Source organism: Phyllostomus hastatus, unplaced genomic scaffold, assembly GCF_019186645.2.
Source record: "Phyllostomus hastatus isolate PE091 unplaced genomic scaffold, TTU_PhHast_1.1 phas_scaffold_501, whole genome shotgun sequence".
In the NCBI taxonomy this organism is placed as follows: domain Eukaryota; kingdom Metazoa; phylum Chordata; class Mammalia; order Chiroptera; family Phyllostomidae; genus Phyllostomus; species Phyllostomus hastatus.
This window is the reverse complement of record NW_025334033.1, coordinates 49,314,809-49,321,851: the sequence shown is the minus strand read 5'-3', so window position 1 is coordinate 49,321,851 and position 7,043 is coordinate 49,314,809. Positions and strand designations below refer to the sequence as shown.

At 45.9% G+C, this 7,043-nt stretch overlaps 1 long non-coding RNA gene across 1 annotated transcript; it reads right to left on the bottom strand.

The window, feature by feature from the left end:
* Positions 1-252: 252 nt before the first annotated feature.
* LOC123807946 lies at positions 253-1,661 on the bottom strand. The gene is made up of 3 exons (XR_006783733.1): positions 1,552-1,661; positions 1,238-1,316; positions 253-379 (listed from the first exon to the last, which is right to left on the bottom strand). It is a non-coding gene; the product is annotated as an uncharacterized LOC123807946 (long non-coding RNA).
* Positions 1,662-7,043: the final 5,382 nt, after the last annotated feature.

Genomic DNA, 7,043 nt, shown 5'->3' with positions numbered 1-7,043 from the left:
CAGGTGGCAGATTAGATCGGCCCCGTGGGCCTAAGTTTTCTGATGCTTGTTTTAAAGGAAGATAGGTATCTCCTGGGAAGGTGAGAACGGCGGCATTCCCAGACCCCCTGGGTCTCAGAATATATGGTTCAGGAACGGGGTAGGCTATCCTCTAGGACCGGATGGCTTACTGCCTCCTGGGCAGCCAGGATTCTTGCTCTCTTGCCGCTTCGGAGATCCTCTGCCCCTGCCCATCAACCAGCTCACACTCTGTGGCCAATATCTTTTCTCCGTCTCCCAGCTGCTGCTTTCCCCAGTTTCCGCTTACTCATGGGTCTGCACCACGGCTTCTCTGGGTATCTGCTGGCTTCTGCTGCCGCACTGGTTTCTGACTCTTGCCCTGAATTGGAGAGAATCTAATGGGTCTGGTTAATCCTCATTGTCCCGTTTGGGTAGAGGTTTTGTTCCAGATGTGTGCTGGTTAATGTTATGTGTCAACTTGACCGAGTCACAGGGTAACCGGACATTTTGTCAGACATGTTGACTGTGTTTGGGTGGGTGTTTTTGGATGAGATTAACATTTGACTGGGGAGACCGAGTAAAGCCAATTGCCCTCCCTTTTGTGGGTGGGTCTCTTCCAATCAGCTGGAGATCTGAATAGAACGAAAGGCTGAGTAAATAAGGACCTGGTCTGCCTGATGACTTGAGTGGAATTTCCCGCCCTGGGCCTGGCAATTAACACCGTTAGCTCTCCTGGGTCTCAGGCCTTTGGACCCCGACTGTAACCTCATCACTGGCTCTTCTGGGTCTCTGCCTTCGCAACGACACATCTGGGACTTCTCATCCTCCATAGTAGTGTTAGCCAATTTTTTATAATCTCTCTCTCTCTTTCGCTCTCTCCCTCTCCTATTGGTTCTGTCTCTCTGTGGAACCCTGATTGATACAAGATCCCTTTATAGGCTTCTGGCCCATGTCCAGGCTGGGAGCCATTGGAAAAATCAGCACAGTGGTTGGAGATGAGGGTTGGGGGTCTGGGATCTGCTGCCCTTGGCAGAGCTGTGGGAAGGACTCCTTTTGAAGGGCTTGACCCACCTCACACACTGTCTTTCTGTATTGGTTTTCTGGCATCACTTAATGAGCCACCAGCCAAGCATTCCGTAGCCTCTCACGTTGCATTGCCCATTAGAGTCACTACCTAACTCTTTACCAATATAGAAACGCAGCCTGGTGTGGTGGAAGGGGGATGGGCTCTACAAACCCACGGCATCCAGGATCAAGTCACTCAGCTTCTGTGAGTCCCAGCGTCTCCGCTGCCAAATGGGGATAACGCCATTTCCCTGCGTGACAATGGCAAAAATTAAGTGAGATGATGTGTGTAAAAGTTACCAGCACATGTAAAGTGCTCACCGAAATGTTAGTTTCATTTTTCTCTTCTCCCCCACCCATCACAATTCTATCCATGGTTACTTTCCCTTGATGCTGCTGGCAGAGCTGGTAGAACTTTCTGGACCTCCTGTTTTGGTGCTTGCAGAGTTTCCTGGTCCTGAAAATGGTAATGGAGGCTTGACCAACCTTACACCTCCCTTTGTAGGGTGTGCTGCATGCATGATGCTCCTTGCTTTCTCTGGCATCTCCTCTTTTGTCCTCGGAATACTTTCTTTCGCCGGCCGATGGCTCCAGGGAAAGGACGGGGAAACTGAGTTCCACGGTGGGGAGCTCTTCGGTTTTGGAGGAGCAGTGGGTTCCACGGAGGAAGGAGCGATGCGGATGTGGAACATTTAGGGCCCTTGAGATATCAGCGAGAAGCAATGCTGTTTTCCTTTCCATTGTCCTTTTCAGTGTGTTCTTGGAGGAAAGGTCTTCCCTTTTCCTCGAATGAAAACGCGGGCAGTTCTGTGACTTTTCTGCTCCCCCTTCGATAATAAAAGCCCCGCAGTCATCTCAGTCACACTGTCGGAGCCCAGATATTCGAACGCTCAGGGCCCTGCAATAACCAGTCTCCGCAAGGCAGGGCTGCTGCTGGCAGAAGCTGTGGTTGGGGAAGGCGTTTCTTCTTTTGGTCTCAGTTCCTTGGTCTCTAGCTCCCCAGTCAGAATTAAGGTCCTGCTTGGGTTGGAGCAGGCAGGGGAGGAGAGAGGAGAGAGGCATGGAGGCTCTTACTTGGACAGCAGCAGGGAAGGTGGATATTTTCTCTCTGATGTGGTTGTGTGGGTAGGAGGCTCCCCACCACTAGGGCCTACCCCTTAGCTCTGCTGTCCAGGGCGGCCCCTCTCCTCCTCCAGCTCATTACCACATTCCTCCCACAGCCCCTAGGGTCTGGAGATTATTTCAGGCAAGGTCCAAAGTGACCACACCTGCTTTCTCTTGCATGATTGGCTCACACTGGGTCCAATGGAAACATTCAGGTGTCCCTGCCCAGACACACTCTGGGGGTTCATAGGTCAGTCCCCAGGCTGCAGAACTCTCTCCTTCAGCCAGTCCATCTCTCCCTGCCGATTAGATTTCCAGGTTAATCTAACAACACTGGTCCTCTGTATCCCACCCCTTCTTCCCTCCTCCCTCTGCAGCCAATCATAGGGACTCATACCAAGCTCTCTGAAAATGCTTTCACAAGATTTGAGATAAGGGGCAGGTACCTTTCACCCACCCTCTTGGAAGGGATGGAACTCATAGCACATCAGTCATTTTTTTCCAAGTATATTTTCTCTACAAACCCTCTTTACCTTAATTTCTAAAAGCCAGACCATTTTATATCTTCAGTGTGGGTATAGATAAGAAGTTTGAGTTCTGTAACAAATTTTTGGATCTCTGAAATTTTGCATCTTCCGACACAAGATCAGAATGTCATTTCTGTCGTGTCATGGTGCCTCGGGCGACAGTTGAATTTACTATGTTGTTCCATTTACTTTGGTCTTGATGCAATTGCAGGTGGAGATAGGTGTTGCCAAAGAAATGAAAAACCATTGTGGGTCCATGTCCTGCCACGCATTTCTTATTGTTGACAGTCTCTTGGGAACCAGCAAATTTGGCTAGAGTCATCAGCAAGTCCTGGGGAATGGACTTAGCTGGAGAACGTACTGGTGAGTTTTCAGCCTTCCCTTGGAGAGCACTGTCAGGGACGCCAAGGGTGCTCTTTATCTCGCTCCCCTCGGCTTTCTCACTTCTCCTCGGGAAGACTGATTAAGCCTATCAGGTGTGGTTGGGTGGTAAGGAATCCCAGGTGTTTGCTGCTATTCATCCTCTCTCACATCCGGAGGGCTCTCATCTCCTGGGGCTGCAGAGGAGGAGGGAACTGGCTTCCCAGGGTCTCTGTTGGATTTAGGTGGCAGGAGTGGAAAGTGGGCATTGAGGAGATGGGAGAAGGAGCCTGCGGGGGTGTGGGGCTGGCCTGGATGGATACCCATGTCTTCAGGCTGGATGTAGCCATTTGCTGTAGCTGTGGGCTGTTTTCCATCTGTTTTCACATGTGGGTATTTATTCTCTTCTGCAAACTCATCTTCCGCACAAGTCTGCTGGCACCTTCCACTGCCAACACCCACGCAGCCTCTGCGGGTCACTAGACACAGTAGGCACAGAATGCTGAATGAGTGACCGAAGGCCAATGGGTCCATTAGGAGAAGTCACCCGAGGACCTGCTTCACACTGAGGTTGGTTAATGGCACACGTGTTCCCTGAGGGCATTTTTGGTGTCAGCGTGACACACAGGCATTACATAATTATTTCGGTCTGAAGTCAATGGAGAGATCAAATTTAGTTCTCCAGCCCAAACTGCTTTAATGTGCTAATTATAAAAAAAAATATTGGGGAAAAAAAGGAAAGATAAGGTGGCAAAAGTCACCCATAATTCCACCACCAAGATAATTACTGTTAATATATTTTTAAATCTCTCTACATTCATGGATATTGTTTAAGTAATTCAATGCATTTTTATATTCAATTTTGTTTCCTTCACCTCATTTCCAATATCATTTAAAATTTGTCCCTAAACATTGTTATGATTCTTTATATAACATGTTTTTTTCTGTTTTAAAAATAATGGACGCTCATTGTGGAAAGATGGAAGAGTTTAAAGGGGCTAACTAGCATTCTATAATTTCCACCCAGTTGTAGCTCCTGTATTTCCCTCACGTCCTTTCTCTCTGAATTTATTTGTATATGTTTTATATTAATGGCAACCATATACCACATGCAGTTCTTTTAATTTTTTTTAATTTAGCGAAATAACATGTGCACATATTTAAATAAAAATGGTGTAGAGAGTTGCATAAGATGAGAAGCAGAGCTGTTGTCCACCCCTCGTGTCCCCAGTCCTGTTCCTCAGAGGCAGCTACTATTGGCCCTTCTAGCATTTGCTTCTGGGGGTCACGCCAGCCTGCACCTCCAGCTGACACGGTCCACCATGGTTCCTGCTCCGCAGTGTCAGACATTGCCCACTAGACTTCCTGCTCTCACGCCACAGCTTCTCTCCCCTGTCTCTTCCATGGTGGTCATTTCTCTGCTGGTTACTTTTTACTGTAAGCAACAGATATGTCCTTTTAGTCTTGATCTCTTGATCTTCGTTATCTTGACCCTTCCTTTTCTATAGGGAGGCTATTAACACACCCCACCACCTCTTCCAGCTTTCCTCCTCAGACTCCACAGGTCAACTGCTGTCCACAGTACTTCGGCTTTTTCGATGTCAGTGTTTACAGGGGGTTCCGCAACAACAGTTACGCTTTCCACCTTTCCTACAGGTTCATTTGGAAAATGAAGGACCAGTAAACCGTGTTTTTGTCACTGTGGCTGTGTCCAGTACGGTCCATGGCGGAGTCAAGAAGTGCTCCAAGAGTGCCTCTGCCGCCTGGACAGCTCTGTTTTTCCTCGGTTTTCATTGTCTGTTTTGTCTTTATCAAGTCCTCTCCTTCATGCCACCTTTTCACCCAATCAGGTATCCAGCGAGTTTGTGCTGTTGTTTTGGACCCACGGCCCTTGAGCCGGCTGCGTGGTCCCACTGACCCCTCCTCTCGCTCGCTTCCTGCCTCGGCTCCTCCTGGTCATGGATTCTGTGTCTTCCTTTATCTATGTTTCTGTTTGGGTGCGGTACATCAAGAAACTGCCAAAAACTTGGTGTAAAGGAGGTAAACTTTTTGAGTCCTAGTACATTCCTAATATTAGGCTATGGAGTTTCTGGATTGAGCCTTGAGTTCCTTATCTTTTGTTTCTTTTTTTTTTAGTTTGATTCACTTTTATGGAGAGTTCCTGTGAATCTGTCTGGGTCCTTTACACCTATATGTCTGTATCTTGGTGTGCGTGTGTGTTTACGAGTGGAACACACTGATGGTTCCTTTGGGGTGGTGGAGGGGGTACTGGATTGCTTTCTGTGCCACAGCATGGTGCGGAAGGGAACCAACTGTCCCACTTACGATATTCAGTTTCTTCCTCTGCAGTCACGGTCTTGCTGCCCGTCCTCACGCTGGCATTTCCCAGTCACCGGCCTCATTCTTTTGGCCAGCTCGCCCAGTGCCGGTGCTCTAGGTCGAGTGACCCATCCCCTGCTGGGTCAGTTCCCACTCTGTTTTCAATTTGCTCACATCTTTGAAATTGGGCCCCCTGCTTGCTCTTTTTTTCTTTATTATCATTGAGTGGGGGCTTGGAGAAAGATGTATGCAATCAATGTACCATCTTTCACTGAAAGTCTCTATATACAATTTTTTAAACAAAAAACTTTATTGTAATATAATTAAAAAATTAAGATGCACCACTTGCAAGTGTGTACCATGTTTTGCTATGTGTAATATGCTCCCGTGTGTAGTAAGCACCCACATTTTTGGCCCAAAGTTTCAGGGGAAAAAAAAATCTTTCATTTTAATTTTTCAATTCAATTTTTTATTTATTTATATTTAGAAAAAAGCAATTATTATATTCCAGGGTGTTATTTAGCATATGGATATATTTGTTGCTTTCTAGAATTACACTTTTGATGCATAAGCATAAATAAAAGAATTAAAAACATTTATGTAGATACAGAATTAGTACAACCCATGTATAATGTGCATCCTTATTTTTCTCTCAATAATGTGGGCAAAAGTATGCATTATATATGGCAATATGTGGTAGTTCACTGAATTTTAACAAATGCTTCTCAGTCAAGATAGACAACATCCCATCTTCAAACAGTCCCTGTGTGTCCCTTCCCACTCAGTCCTCACATGGCCCTCCTCACACACCACAAGTAAGTAGTACTGTTGTGTCTGGCTTCCTTGTCTGGGGGTAAGGTTTGTGAGACTCTTCCAGGTTGTGGTACACATCAGGACTGTGTTCTTTTTATTGCTGAATAATTTCCATTGTATGTAGGGGCCGGAGTTTGTTTATCCATTCACCCACTGGTGAACATTTAGGTGTTGCCAGTTTTGATGAGGAGATGATGAGCATTCATATTTAGGTAGGAGCGGGATGGCTGGATTATGTGTAAGGGTGTGTTTAACTTTAGGGGAACCTGCCAAACTCTTCTCCAAAGTTGCTGAACTACTTGAAACTCCCACTGGCAATGCATGAGAGTTCCAGTTCCTCCACATTTTTGCAATGCTTGTTATTACCTCTCTAATTTTAGACATTTTAGTGAGTGCGTAGCAGTATCTCATTGATTTAACTTGCACTTCCTGATGACTAGTGACATTGACCTTTTCCTGTGCATATTATTCATTTCACATGGTCCTCTTTTGTGAAGTGCCTTCAACTCTTTTGCTCACTTTTTAATCGGGTCATTTTCTTTTTATTTTTTATAATATATTTTTTAAAATTGTTGTTCAAGTGCAGCTGTCTCCATTCCCCCCTGCCTCCCCCCATCTCCCCCTCCCACCCTCAATCCTTTGCCCCTTTTAGGTGTGTGATTGCTTTACGTTTTAGAGTCAGGTTTTTTGTGAGATAGCCCCGATGTGTTTTTGAACCTTATGCCTGCCCACTTTATATCGTAGGGTAAGCGAGTCTTCATGCAATTACTGTTTGAAAACATGGTATTTAATACTTATTAATATTCTGACATATACATGTATTGTTATTTATTTTAATAGTTTTTTATTGTTGAA